The 8,433-nt window shown below is 48.0% G+C and overlaps 1 pseudogene; it reads right to left on the bottom strand.

Moving 5' to 3' along the window:
- Positions 1–241: 241 nt before the first annotated feature.
- On the bottom strand, positions 242–1,365 carry LOC123117740 (uncharacterized; annotated as a pseudogene).
- Positions 1,366–8,433: the final 7,068 nt, after the last annotated feature.

Raw genomic sequence — 8,433 nt, forward strand, 5'->3', positions numbered from 1 at the left:
AACATAATGCTTTAGAGCTAGGTGTTCTTGCAGCAAAGTACATGCACCGATCTCATCAGACAGGATTTGATTTTTGATTCGTCAAGTATTTATTTCACGCTTAGGAACAGAGGAATTGTATCACTAATCATTACGTAGTCTAATATGAATATATGATAAAAGAATATCAAGTACTTAATCTGCTGCACATATATGCATGGCTTGTTCATCAACAATGTGCAATCAACAAGACATACACGCACACTCGGATGCAAATTCCGCACTTTCCGTCACACACACGCACACTCGGTCCTCACGTGCGACGACGCCGTCGGTGGGGCAGGGCATGCCACTTCCATGTCGTCGCCGAACAGCTCCTCCCATGTGCATTGGAAGCTGCCGTCATCCTCCTCCACCGTCTCGACGCCTTGGTGGACGTCGCCATGTTTGCCGGCCAAGGACTCCTCCAATGCACAGTCGCTGCCATGCTCGGCCGCCTTCGTATTTCCCTGGAGCGTCAGTCCTAATTCTGGAAGCATGTCGGTGAAAAACCCGCCTGGATCCACGCTGCCGTCGTCCACTACTCCAGGGGGCAACGTCTCGTCGTCTTGGTCGGACATGAACGAACGCTCGAACTCCGGAAGCGTCCTGCCGGCGGCATCTTGTTCTTGGATGGTCATTTCTTGGCGGCGTGGGGTTTTGGGACGTGGAGCCTCCGGATGTTGGACCTCGGCGGCCGCCTTCCTCTTCTTCTTGGAACCAGGGGCGTTGATTACCGACGCGTAGGTAATCTCCCTCTTGTGGGTTGAGACGTAGATCTTGCATAGGACCATTCCGGCCGCACCGTCTTGTTCGTCCTCGTGGTCGAGGCCGTACTCCTTCATGCACCACCCAACCCTGGTTCTGGCTGCTCCAGGCCTCTTGATCCCAAAGGAAAGATGGTCGATGAGGCCGACCCGTTTACCTTGAGTGTCTAGCACGGGATGGCTCTTCTCGGAGTGCCAGTTGTAACCCTCGTCGTCGTCGACGACGCGCTGTCGCCTCCCGCTGCGGCCACCTTTGGTCTTGTGACGACGGACCGGTGAGAAGAAGTACCACACGCCTCCTTTCCCGTCGTCCTTGTCGGAGCCAGGCGCGTGGGCACGGTTCTCGATGAGGTCCCCGGGTGGCGCGGAGTAGACGTCGTCTTCGTGGATGAAGCTGCTGAAGCGGCCGCGGTCTGCTCCGGCGATCCTCGGGCGGAGGAACTGGTTGATGAGCTCGTGATCCTGGGGACTGAAGGTGGAGCCGACGGGAAAGAGCTCGTCATGGCCGGCCATATTGAATCGCCTTCGCTTGATCAGAGCTAGCTAGGGGACGTACTTCTCGTCGCCTCGATCAGAAGGAACTAGCTATGGAAGGTCCGTAGGTGTGCAACCCTAGGTAGGTAGGTATATATGGATGGATCGCGATACAGGGCTATGTACGTGCCTTCCTTGATCAATACACTACTAGAGTGCTTCGGACTCAGGAGCGTCTTCAGTTCGTATACGGATTGCTAGCGTACGCATCTAGTGTATATACGGTCCGTAAGGTGTATCGTAAGCGTAGAACGAGCGCAAGCTGAGATTCATCCATGCACTGCACGATCTCTCTGTCAAGCGGACGCAAACGATCGATCTAATCCAATGGATCTCTCTCTGCCAAACGCACGGCTTCGCCACGCAAACATCGATCTAATCATCCTTAATTAATTGTGCTTCCCGTCTTCAGTTCGTATCCTAATTGCTAGCGCAGTTCATGTTTCTAAGGGATTGGGTTTGCAATTGCATGCGACGTCCATGTTCAACTCGAGCCCTGCTCCGGTGCTCCCCCCTAACCTAATTTCCGAGGGGCATTTCTGTCCCCGCGAGTTTGGTTTTTTCCTGGCCCGCCGTATCCCAGATCCAAGCCCTGTCTAGCCCTGCCAAGCCCTGTCTAGCCCTGTATAACCCAGACCGTATACGTACAGTACCCTGGTCCGGAAAAAAAACATCACATGACCCCACGACCACGTAGGACCTGCCGAATTCAATCATTCACGCAGCTCCATCAATCTCGCGAGCATTCACGCAGCTCCATAATTCACGCGGTAGATCTCCAGCGGCGCGCGGCTATCTCGTCGCCGGCGATCTCGTCGGACAGCGGGCGCGGCAACGTCGTGAATCTCCAGCGCTCACAGGTACCGCATCCCGCATCCCCCCGCAGCCCTCTAGTCTCGCTCGCGGCAACATCGAACGAACTGCCGCCGTTAGAGGTAGTGGTTAACCTAGCGGGGCGGGTAACCTACCTACCCGGCGGCGCATGCGATCGTGGATCTTGTTCCGGTAGTGTTGCTCCTCGTGATCTGGGTTTCTTCAGTGTAGGGTTCACGTAGCGTCGGTTGCCGCCGACTGTGTCCACCAGGACTATCGTTATTTGATGTGGCGGCTAACCTAGGTATCCGGCGGCAGAGGTAATCATAGATCTAGCTAGGTTTTGTAGTGCTGCTCCTCGCGATTGAAAGTGATCACAACGGGTGCCGTGGCCATCTTCCTGACTTGGTTTGGCAGATCTGAACGGCCTCGATTGGGTTTTTTTTACATAATATCCGTGATCGTGTGCTATGTGTTGATATTTCATCATTGATAATGTTTTCACATGTGTTGATACATATTATTTGTTGTAGGAAATGGCGGACGAGGAGTTAACTGATATGATGGTAGACATAGAGTTTGGGGAACTGATGAAAGACTGGATAGAAGATTGGTAAGATGATGCAAATTCAGATCTTGGAGATCAGTCAAAGAATGGGAACGAATGGGAAGATTTTAATGTGAGTGTCATTATCATGTTGTAATTTTTTTGGTGCCATCCGTCAACATTATATTTTTGTGTTGAAAATTTGTAGATGGATGAGCATGATGATGGTCAGGAAAATAATTCGGAGCTCTCAAATGAAGATTACATTAGTCAGGTACGTAAGTGAAAAAAATTATTGGCATTCAAATTGAATTCATTCTGGAATATTATATGATAAGTAATTATGTATTTGTGTTGTATTTTTTTGTTCATTTCCGAATGTCATAATGCGTACGACTATTACGGTGAATCCGACACGGAGACAGACCTTAACGATGAATCATTAGATGCACCTGATTCTGGGGACTTGCAGTCGTCGGTCATCATGAGTGAGGTATTTGTGTAATCAATGTTTTATGAAAGTAAGGTTAAAGCATAGAAAACTGTTTTCATGGCTATGTTTTTATTGTGTAGGTGACAGATGATGGTGGGGCAAAGAATGTCCAAGATACTGCCAGTGCAGATGATAAGAGGGATATGTTTATGCAGACAATGGACATGACTTTTATGACTCACGATGTTGCGTATGATTTCTACAACAGCTGTGCTAGAGTTAATGGTTTCAGCATTAGAAAAAATAAGGTCAGGTATAGCAAAACCGAGTCACATCATATGCGTTATAGGCGGTTTGTTTGTTCTAGACAAGGGAAACGTGACAGCAAGTTGCTAACCGAGGAAGGACACAACCGTAGGCTCAGAGCCGAGACACGCTGCTTTTGCGAAGCACACCTGACCGTCAAGCTTGACCAAAAGTGTGGGGTTTAGTATGTTGCAAGTTTTGAGGACAAGCATAGCCATATGTTGGCAGGACCGGACGAGGTACCTTTTCATTGGTCCCACAGAAAAATCAAAGAGTTCCAGAAGCATGAGATAATGTCCATGTGAGCTGCAGGGATTAGAATTCATGACATGATGGATTCCCTCATCAGCAAACATGTATGGTATGGCGGTGTTGGTCTTACCAGGCGTGGAATATACAACCTTTGCGCCAGGGAGAAGAGGAATCTGCATTCAAAAGGTGATGCTGCCACAGCCATAGGCATCATGGCCAGTAGGAAACAGAGGGATCCTAACTTCTTTTTCGAGTACATGCTAGATAAGTAAGGACACTTGAATAGGATGTTCTGGTGTGACTCCCAGTCTCGTCATGACTATGATGACTTCGGCGATGTGGTTGTATTTGACAACACATACAAGATGAACCGCTATGGTATGCCATTCATATCTTTTGTTGGTCTTATCAATCACCGGAAGACCACTATTTTTGGTTGTGCCATAGTTTCGGACGAGACCGAACAGACATACGTGTGGCTGCTGCAGACTTTTTTGAGGTCCATGTGTCAAAAGATGCCGAAGAGTGTAATCATAGACGCCGACGCTGCGATGATCAAGGCAATTCGTGAAGTCTTGCCATACATTTGGCACCGTATATGTACGTGGCATATAGAAAAAAATATGAAGATTCACCGCAGTCACAAGTCCTTGAAGGAGTTCCGAACTCTTTTGTACTACAGCACGTCCACGGCCACGTTTGAGGAGAGATGGCACCCGTTTACCAAAAGATGGCAGTCGGAAAAAACTGTAACATGGTTGAGACAGATGTATAAGAAGAGGAGACTATGGGCCGCGGCTTATCTGATAGAAGGGTTTTGGCTTGGCATGAAAAGCAACCAGCGGAGTGAAAGCCTGAACTCATGCCTTCACCTCCACCTAGACGGTGAAATGACCCTGGAGGATATGATTTTGCATTATGAGAACGCTGTTGTACGTATCCGTGAAAACAAGGCGCAAGATGACTGCACGGCCTCACAGAGTTTACCGGTGCTAGTTACTAGGTCGAGGGAACTTGAGATAGCTGCTTCTCACGTCTTCACTCCAGCAAACTTCTATATATTGCAAGATGATCTTAGAAAAATTGACGGCATGGAGATTGTAGAAATTAATCTGGGAGACGGATCACAGCAGTACATCGTGGCCTGGAAGAATAACCAGAATAGCCGTTTTTGGGTGGAGTATACACCAGTAAATTCCGCAAAACCTATACGGTGCAGCTGCAGAAGAATGATTCGAAAGGGTCTACCTTGCAAGCACATATTCCACGTACTGAAGTACTTGAACATATCTGAAATACCAAAGTGTTTAGTTCTTGTTCGGTTCACGAAACAAGCAAGGTTGGGACTGCCCGCGAGGCGCACAAGCGATCTGTTGGGATTTGGTTGGACTGGGGCAGGGAAAGAATGAAATATAGCCAGGTCAGTGTGTTAGCGTCAGAAGCTATGCATGCGGCATGCAAACACCCAGCTTTGTGGGATCAGTTACAGGATAGTTTGAAGGCTGTGATAGCTAAGAGTCATGAGTATGATCTGCTACAGGAAAATTTGAGCAAGAATACAAATGACTTCAGTAAGTGTGCAGTTGAATATGTAGACGATGGTGAAGGCAACATGGTCGCAGTTAAAGATCCTATCAAAGTGTCAAGCAAAGGTGCAACAAAGGTAGATGAGAACCGCCCTGTCTCGAAAAATGGTAGACCACTCTCTTTTGATGAGTTGAAAACCCGGTGCGGCGCTTGCAAATTGCTAGGACACACTAAACATAGCAAGAAATGCAAACTAAATCAGAAGTAAGTGCTTGTATGCATTGTGGATTATTGAAAAATTTATCATTCATTATATGATCTTGTCTTTTTTGATGTGCAGAAAAGTGGAGAAGGAAGAAGAGTAGAACACTTGCTTCAATTTTTTACGGATGAATCGAGTGAATAGGACAGTATATCCTTTTCACATTATGGCATCAAATTTAGTTCGACATTTAAGATCGTGTTTGGTTCCTAAATATTGTAGCAACTCGATCGGCACTTTGTTTAGTGGGAGTGTCAACCTTTTACATCTCAAAAAAAACAACAAAATCCGACCTAAATAAATTAGTTATACATGGTAGAAAGAATATTGTACATTTCCCCTCCCCACGTCCTAACTGCCATTAAATAAGTAACTTACCACTCCCCACCATACATTCACCCACCTACCTCGCGCGCCGGTTCGAACTTCCCTCTTATCCCCACCTACAGTAGATCGAGAAAACCCTCGCCAGTGACCGTTGCAGCCGCCTCCATGGATAAAAGCCCCGGCTGGCAGAGAGCGATGATGGAGCTCGCCGGCGATGACGAGGGGTGGCGCGCGCAGTTGACGGAGGTGTGCGGCTGGTTTCCCAGCACGGAGATGTTGGTCAACCACGCGCGTGGCCTCGTCAAAGTCCTCACGGACGCCGAGAAGAAGCACGCCTTCCCCTATGGCTGCGGCGTCCTGCCGGCTCTCCTCCTCGTTTGGGCAATGCGAGAGGCCACGCTGAGCGACTCCCATGTTCAGTGTGCAAGGTGGTGGATGTACCGCTCCACCACCATGACGCTGCGGCCAGATCCACCACGTGTCGCGTCAAGGGCGGAGCGCGTCGACGTCGAGCTCACTCTCCCTGCACCCGTCAGCCCGGACTACCAGGTCCGCCACGTGCCGAAGCCAGTCCTGCCATTGGGCTCTGACGACGTGGACGAGGTACTGCTCATCCCTGATGACCATGAGGAGGACGAGGAGGACGCCGTGCAGATGGTAGCACCGGTCGCCGTCGAGGGTGGCAAGACAATGCCCATCGACGTTGAGCTCCTTCCCCTCCACCCTGACATAGTGAAGGTGGAAGAAGAGGAGGTGGCTCAGGATCCAGTCGCGCAGCTTTCGAACAGGACGGCGGTCAAGAAGAAGGCTTCTCCGTGTGTGGTGCGCCGCTCACGCCGCCTCAAATTTCTGAAGAAGTGGAGATGGGCACAGTTGCTGAAGGAGGAGGAAGTTGTTGGTTATCTTAAGTTAGGTATGCTGTTATATGTTTCAGCATATAAGTTAGCATTATTTTGGGCTTGATGTTGGTTAGGTATGCTTTTATATGTAAGCATATAAGTTATGCAATCGGTACGGTTTCGTCGGGTTCTTTGTGGCTGAAGAACTGAATATCTACTGCTCACCCTAAGTGTCAAGTTCAGTTAAATTTCAGAATATTGAATATGTACTGTTGTTTTGCTTCAGTGTTGCATCAAAGGTATAGGTGTTGCTAGATGTTGCTCCTATGTTGCAACAAACAATGATTTGGGCTGTTGCACAAATCAGTAGTGTTGCTATGTGATGTGCCCATGTGCATCACTTACCAAATATAGAACATGCCAAAAGTGCAGTGTCTGCCAAATGTAGAACATGCCAAAAGTGCATTGTCTACCAATCATGATGGCCCCATGTTATTTCTGCTACAATGTCTGTTACACTTTGCCCATAAACTGAATAGCAAATAATTCATCAGCATTCCATCATGTCAATTACAATGATGTCAATAACTTTATGAACAATCTACTTGGTAACTATGACAACAATCATAATGGCAAGCAGGCCAAGATACAGAAGACCTCCAAACCCTAAAATCCTATCCCTATAGAGCAATATTTCCTTGTGCATCTTAACCATTGCCCTCTTTTCTTTCTCATTCCTTTTAATTTCAGCTTCATATTCTGTAATCTTAGTCTCCAGTTTGTTGTTCTTCATGGCAAGATACTTAATGACTGACTTTGCTTTGCTATCCCACTCCCCATCAACCCATTAAACTTACTCAGAAGTGATATCATCCTAAATAAATCATGAGCAATTCAAGTCAATTTATAACAGAACTTGTCAGTGCAAGTGTTAAACACTAAAGTTTTTTGCAGCTTGACCGCAGTAGCAGTACTAGTTTGAAGATCATGCTCAGTAGACTAACCTCGAACACACATCCCACTAATGCGCTATCAAAATTGTCTGCATTTATGCAGACACGGCCACCCGGAGTTTCCTGATGACCAAATAGATGGAGCTTGTAAGGGCCACAGGTCATGATTTGTGGGCAACGATGCTGTGATGTAAAGAACAACGGTAAAGAACTTACCTTTTTGCCACCAAAGTGTAGCACTGAAGAAACCCTAGCCGTCGGTTCTCCCGGCCCTCCGCCGCCCGTGAAACCCCCTCCCCTGTTCCACTCGATCCGCCGCCGCTGCCTCCTGTTCCACTGAATCCGCCCCACCTGCTTCCAGGACCTAGGGTTCGACCTAACTTGCGGTCGCCACCGCTCTTCTCACTGCAGCCGCCGCCGCCCGACGCCCAGCTCGCTGCCATGATTTCGTCGTCGAGACTTGGAGGCGCAAATGGAGAGAGAGGGCAAGGGATTTGGAAGGGAAACGAGAAAAGGGGAAAGATCGATGTGAACCTGGCAAAATGGGCTTGTGTACCACTGCTGGCATGATAGGCCGCCTGTGGGGCCCCTCACGTGGTTAGATGGGCCGTGCCTGACATCATGGTGAGTACAGAAAAAGTTAATTATACGTACAATAAAAAATACGACGGGTTTGTAAAACAAAATAGAAAAACATGATGCCTGGTAACACGCGATAGAGCCAACGAGCTGACATGACTAATTTTCATCTCTGTAATACGTTTTGGCTCGATATATTTACATAGCTAACATGACTACTTTTCATAATCATCTAATGGGGGGAATTACCAGGAGATTATGCAAGATGATGACATG

The sequence above is a fragment of the Triticum aestivum genome, chromosome 5B, assembly GCF_018294505.1.
Source record: "Triticum aestivum cultivar Chinese Spring chromosome 5B, IWGSC CS RefSeq v2.1, whole genome shotgun sequence".
NCBI classification, from domain to species: Eukaryota; Viridiplantae; Streptophyta; class Magnoliopsida; order Poales; family Poaceae; genus Triticum; species Triticum aestivum.